General features: G+C 42.0%; 1 pseudogene; it reads left to right on the top strand.

The window, feature by feature from the left end:
* The first annotated feature begins 2,456 nt into the window (after positions 1 to 2,456).
* Positions 2,457 to 6,637, top strand: part of LOC136628795 (receptor-type tyrosine-protein phosphatase alpha-like) — a 36,002-nt pseudogene continuing 31,821 nt past the window's right edge.

The raw sequence follows: 6,637 nt of genomic DNA, 5'->3' as shown, positions 1-6,637 counted from the left end.
ACACTGGACGGCATTGTCAAGTATGGAGCTCATTCTAGTGGGGATCTACAAATTTACTTATAGAAGTAACGAAAATAAACTAGATCGCAACCTCTCACATGCCTCTACCTGTTTACAACCTCTCACGTGCCTCTGCCCATTTGCAACCTCTCACGTGCCTCTGCCCGTTTGCAACCTCTTACGTACCTCTGCCCGTTTGCAACGTCTTACGTGCCTCTGCCCTCCTCCTCCTTTTTTTCCAGCTTGCATAGAAGTCTATTTGAGCTTGCTGCAGATCACGTCAAAAGATAGGGCAAGACCTATCTTTTCACACACCGTATAATATATATGGCTAAAAATCATCGTGTATGTCCTATTATTTCACATGCAAATATTTTTTACGCGGAAAAAAAACTTTTGTCTGAATGAAGCCATTGAAATCCAATGCTTCGCATTGTCACATTTTAGGTGCGTTTTTTTTAAGCTGAAATACCTGCGTAAATATAGTCGTGTGAAGAAGCCTTAAATACGGAACTAAAATACGCTTGTCTGAAATCAGCCTTAGCCAAAGCCAGAAGTGGGTTTAAAGGAAATAGGGAACATAAATGAGGATAGCATTCAAGTCCTTTTTAAACACTTACCAATGTGGCGTAAGTAGACATTTTCAGTTCCATTTAAGCATTATGGGAGAGATATATTAAGACTGGCATTTCACATGCCACTCTTAATCAAAAGTCTGTTGAAACAAAATGCACCAAGTAAGCTGCACTAAATTTCTTTAGAGGAGCATGCCTCTTAGTAAATGTGGCACTGTGTACTAGAAAGTACAGTGTAACTTTCACTACGGGAGCCCGGGTGTCATATGACCCCCAGGGTTCCCTGCTACAGCAGAGCTGGAGGGTCATACTAGACCCTGGCCAGCTCTGCCAGTGACTAATGTCACTACAGGGGCTGCTTTCCCCCTGTAACTGGGGCTCCTATTGATGCCCCAGCTAAAGTGGAAAAGTGTCAAATAAAAAAAAATGAATGTCCTCCAGAGGTCTTACATGACATCATGGGGGACATGGATAGTAAAAAAACATGATTACATACATAAATAAAACATTATTACAGAATAAAATAACAATATATACATAAGAAAGAGAATAACCCAATGCTGACGCCAACCAAAACCGTCGCTGTATGCGCCGTGTAAACCAAAACCATACATATTATATATCAAAACGTCCAAAACAAATAGAGGAACCTGTTTCCATACTTTACTTCAGCATAAATATACTAAATTTACCCCCAATAAAACAAAAAAACCTGAAAAATTTCAGTGAAAAAGATATTTAAAAAATCACCCCATATGTCACAGGCGAAAAACGCAGTAAAAATAATTTTGGTAGCTAAAGGAAACAAAATAGGACAGTTAAACCGCCACATGGGTAAAAATCCATAAAAAGTGTCTGGTCCTTAAGGTACAAAACAGCTTGGTCCTTAAGGGGTTAAGCAAAGACACACAGAAATAGTACCAGAACTATGATCTAGGTTAGTTTTATGAAAAAAAAGGGAGTCCTTCTGTTAAAATACTAAAAGAGGCTCAAGAATAGGGATTTTTGTTCAAATTTCCTATAAAGGCTAATATTTATAAATATTTATGGGGGTGGAGAGTTACCCTCAAGTTATGAGTATTACTGCAATTACCCCTTAAATGAAAACAATGCAAGCAATGTTTGCAAAATGACTTCATTTTTATGATATACAGCTAATGGGCCTGGAGAAACAAAGAGCATCATTAGTCTAAGACACTACACCTGTTTTGATTAACCAGTGCTGTCCATATGAGAGCACAGGCCAGTCAGAGCAGCATGTAGTGTTTAGAGGTAGTCAGGTGCGTGCAGAGAAGTAGTTTGACCATCGTTGTTTGCCCAGGCCTGGAGGGTCACTTTAGTGCAGGAATAGGATTGGAAGGGGAATAGCATGCAGGAGCAGGAATGAACAGAGGAAGGCACAGGAGCATGTCAGCAACCCATCGCGGCAACACAACAGGTAAGTGGGGACAGAAGTGCACTATGACATACCCCACCCCAAGATTGAATCCTATGAGAGGAATAACATTTCTTGATTATATGAGGAGCATTGAAGTTCTTGTTTTGAAAACTGCATGTGGTTCAAAAATGCAAATAAAAAATGTGAACGAGGCCTTAAACATAGATTTTTTTGAGTAAAACCAGATGCAGTCCTCAGGCAACAACTTCGGAGGACCACTCCTCTTCCTGTCAGCAGCCTTTTTATGAGGTCAACAGCATGAGCCAGAGCGTTCTTGGTCTAGTCACACATTTTTAAGAATTCTTATTTGCAAGGATTTGCTGCTGGCACATCTGTGGAGGAGGCAACAGACAGTGGTACCCAAAGAGGCTGAGTATAATGTAGAAAGAATGGCAACATTGCTGAGGACTTGTTGATGTGGTTATTGAGGGAGAATTCAGACTATGAAAGAAGATATGCCCAAGAAGATTGTCCTACTGGAAGGATACAAAGTGGTGACGGTAAAGCCCTAGTGACTGATTAGTCCATTCCACCTCGGTATTGGACTGTGGATGATATGTGGAGGAGAAATCTATTTTGACATTCATGAGATGACATGATGTTCTCCAGAATTTAGATTTAAATTGTACTCTACAGTCTGAGACAATGTGGAGTGGAAGACTGCGCAATATGAAGATATGTGTTACATAAATATGTGCCAGGCAGGAAGTGGTTGGCAGACCAGGAGGGAAATTAAATGAGCCATTTTGGAAAACCTGTCTACTACCATGCAGATTGCTGTGTTGCTCGAAGAATTTGGGAAATAGGTTAAAAAAAGTCCACAGTGGTATGTAACCAGGTTGACTCTGAAATAAGCAGCGGGCAGAGTAAACCGGCCAGATGTTGTAGTGATAGCTTATTCCTGGTGCAGGTCTAGGAGGCAGAAACAAAGTCCTTAACCCCTTAGTGACCAAGCCTGTTTGCACCTTAATGACCAGGCCAAATTTTGGAAATCTGACATGTGTCACTTTTACATGGAAAAACACTGTAAAGGTTTTGCATATCCCAGTGATTCAGACGTTGTTTTTTCGCCACATGTTGTACTTCATTAGGCGCCTGCACACGAGCGTTCCGGATTCCGCTAGCGGATTTTCACGCGCGTATGGTACCTAAATGTGCTTGCGGATAGGTGCGGATGCGTGAAAAATCACGCGCGGATATACGCGGATGTGTTGCGGAAAAAAACGCGTAGAAAAACCAGCAGACACCCTTTATTGTAAACCCAACCCCTAGAGAACTGCCCATTCCTTGGAAAACAGCTTAAAAACCAACACCCAGACTCCGTTTTGTCCCTCTTGCTTGTGCGAGCACCGTTAAATTATTCTGGCAACATGCTTTCACCCGGTGAGCAGATGTCTTTGTGGGCATGGTTGATCCATGTAACTTTTTTCGGGAGCTTCTCCAGCGTGACTTTATTTCAGTCACTGCAAAAAAATTCACAAGAGGAATTCATTACTACAGATTTTGCATTCTTACATCCTGCATTACAACGTCATTTTTTTTTACATTTCCAACTGCAATATCTCAAGTATGTGCAAACATAACAATTTTTGATGAGATATATATTTCCATCTGTTTACTTTACTCTGGGCACACATTGGAAAAACTTATTATATTTTTTTTTAACTATTTAGGAGCCATACAAATTTAACATTTTGAGGAACACTTTATTTTCCGGCACCAAGCCAAGATTGCAAAGGCTCATAGGTGTTAGAATGATGGATACTCCCACAAATTACCCCATTTTGAAAACTACACCCCTTAGTGTATTCACTGAGGGGGGTCAGGAGTATTTTGATCCCACAGTTTCTTTTCAGGAATTAATGCAATTTAGACGAGAAAAAAAAAAAAAATCATATTTTTGCAAATACGTCATTTTAAACACGGGATTTTTTTCTTTAGTGCACATGTAAATGAGGATTTACACCCCAAAATGCATACCCCCATTTGTGCTGTGTTCAGAAACATACCCTGTGTGGCCCTAATCTTCGGCCGTATGCACAATGGGGCCCAAACCGAAAGGAGCAGCCGGTGGCTTTCAGATCAGACATTTTGCTTGAAGGAGTTTTAGGCCCCATTGCACACTTATAGACCCCTTAAGCGGCCAAAACAATAGAGAACTCCCACAAATAACCCCATTTTAAAAACTATACCCCTTAACGCATTCATCTAGTGGTGTACTGCGTATTTTGACCCCACTGTTTTTTGAATGAATCGAAGCAAAGCAGAAGGAATAAATTACGATTTTTGTGTTTTTGGCAATTATGTCATTTTAAAAATAGTTTTTTTTGTATAGCACACATATAAATAAAGACTTTCACCCCAAAATGTATTCCCCCATTTGTCCCGTGTTCAGAAACATATGCATTGTGGCCCTAATCTGCTGTCTGGATGCACAACAGGGCCCAAACTGAACAAAGCGTCAAACTTTAACTGTCATTTAACTTTTATGTGATCGCCATTATCCGCCATTTTGGCGACGGACGCGTGCACAGAAACCGGGCAAGTTCCACGGATAAATCTGGGGGCCTTAGGTACCTAATTTCATCTCCCCTCATGGATGTGATCCATGAGGGGAGATGAAACAAACTTTTTTCTTTTTTTTTTCACACTTTTTCAACTTTTTTAAACTTTTAAAAGCATACAGCGGCTCCCGGTGACAGCTCCCTGCTCTCGGCTACTTATACTATCCGAGAGCAGGGAGTTTTTAAATTTCCCGGGCCTCCCGGCTCTCTGCGCATGCGCGTGACATAATGCGTCTCATGCACAGGCGCTGGCGGCAGGGCCGGGGAGAATGAAGAGGACTCTGGACGGCGCGGAGGACCGGGGGTGAGTATTCTCAGCTCCCCTTACGGAACCGATCCGTAAGGGGAGCTGAAATCTTAACTTTTTACAACTTTTCATTAACTTTAACGCGATCGCCGGTATCCGGTGGATACCAGCGATTGCGTGACCGGAGGTTGGGGGCCCGCGACCCAGGATGACAGCTCTATGCTGTTGGCTAGCTCCGGCAACCGGCAGCATGGAGCTGTCTCGTCCTGAGCCTGCAGGGCTGTCATTCCCAGAGGAGGCATGTTTTTATATCCTCTGAGAATTAAGCCCAGCAGGCCAGGACGTAAAAAGGCAATGGGCTGGTCACTAAGGGGTTAATGTCTCTTTCGATAGTAAGCCACCGGTAATGGTGAAGAATAAATTGAAATGTGCTCTTAAAACCTGAGCATGCCCCACAGGTTTAGAGTCGTGCCCCTAGGGCAGAATATGGGAACACTGTGCTGAGGGAAAGAAGGTTTTCCCCAGACGAATGTCTCTCAGGTGTGTAGCATTGGTAAACATGATGTTTTCTGATCAATAAACTGGGGTTCAAAACCATCATCTGAGGCTTCAAAGCATTGGCCTTGATACTCTTCTCTGTAGGGAAGAAATGTAACAAGAAATTAAACCTGGCAAAGAAGAGTGATCACCAAGCTTGACATAGGGTTTAGAAGTTGTGCAGATTGGATATAAATCAGATTCTTGTGCGTGGTGTAAATACGAAAGGGATGACCAGATCCCACCAGCAGATACCTCCATTCCTCCAGGGCAAATTTAATTGCAAGTAAAAGTACATTTACACCACAAAGATGATCGCTCAAAAGATTGCTTTTGAGCGATCATTTTGTATAAACTACTACTTGGCACTTATGCCTATTACTACCAAGTAGCAGTCTGTGAGCCGCCGGGAGCTGTAATCAGGGAACCAACTTCCCTCTGTTTTCTGATTACTTTCATTTTGATCTGCATCGGGGCTGACAGCTGAGAACAGCTGAGACAAAGCAATCAGCTGTTATCAGCTTTCCCCAGCAGAACACAGCGTGCAGTTCTGCTTATTAGCTGTTCTGATGTGAATGATGGTTTTCAGGCAGAACTGAAATTCATCGTTTGGCCGAACAGTGAAAGATGGGCACATTTACACACAATGGTTATTGCTCAAAAGATGGCTTTTGAGTGAATTTTGAGCAATAATTGTAGTATTTAAATGGGCCTTAATTTTCAACAACTAATTGGATAACTTCTCTCTGCAAGGGTGACTAACTTATAGAGGAAACTGCAGGTTACCTTCTTGCCCTTTGAGTTTTATTTGATACAAGAGCAATCCAGTCCCAAGAGAATAGGTGACTTTCAAGTAGAAGGGCTTCAAAGTGTCCGAATGGTGAAGAATGGGAGCACTTGCGAACATATGCTTAAGTCTAGAAAAGACCTCTTCAGCCTTGGGCGACTTAATCATTGGGTTAGCACGCTGATGAGTCAGAGCAGAAATTGGAGAAGTCAGGTAGGCAAAATGCAGGATAAACTTTTGGTAATAATTAGCAAATCCATGAAAATGCAGTGGACGGCCTTCAGGCCAAAGGGCTTCTACCACTTTAGGACAGCAGACAGTTTTTCCGCGTCCATATTGAGGCCATGACCAGAGATGATGTACCCCAAAATTTGCCGACTGGTTTGTTTAGATATGCATTTTTCAAGCTTGGCATATAAACCATTTTGACATAGGTGCTGTAAGATGGTTTGTACATGTTTACGATGAGAGGAAATGTCAGACGAAAAA

Source organism: Eleutherodactylus coqui, chromosome 5 (genome assembly GCF_035609145.1).
Source record: "Eleutherodactylus coqui strain aEleCoq1 chromosome 5, aEleCoq1.hap1, whole genome shotgun sequence".
NCBI lineage: Eukaryota > Metazoa > Chordata > Amphibia > Anura > Eleutherodactylidae > Eleutherodactylus > Eleutherodactylus coqui.
Note: the sequence above shows the minus strand (reverse complement) of the source record. Positions and strands in the feature narration are given on the sequence as shown.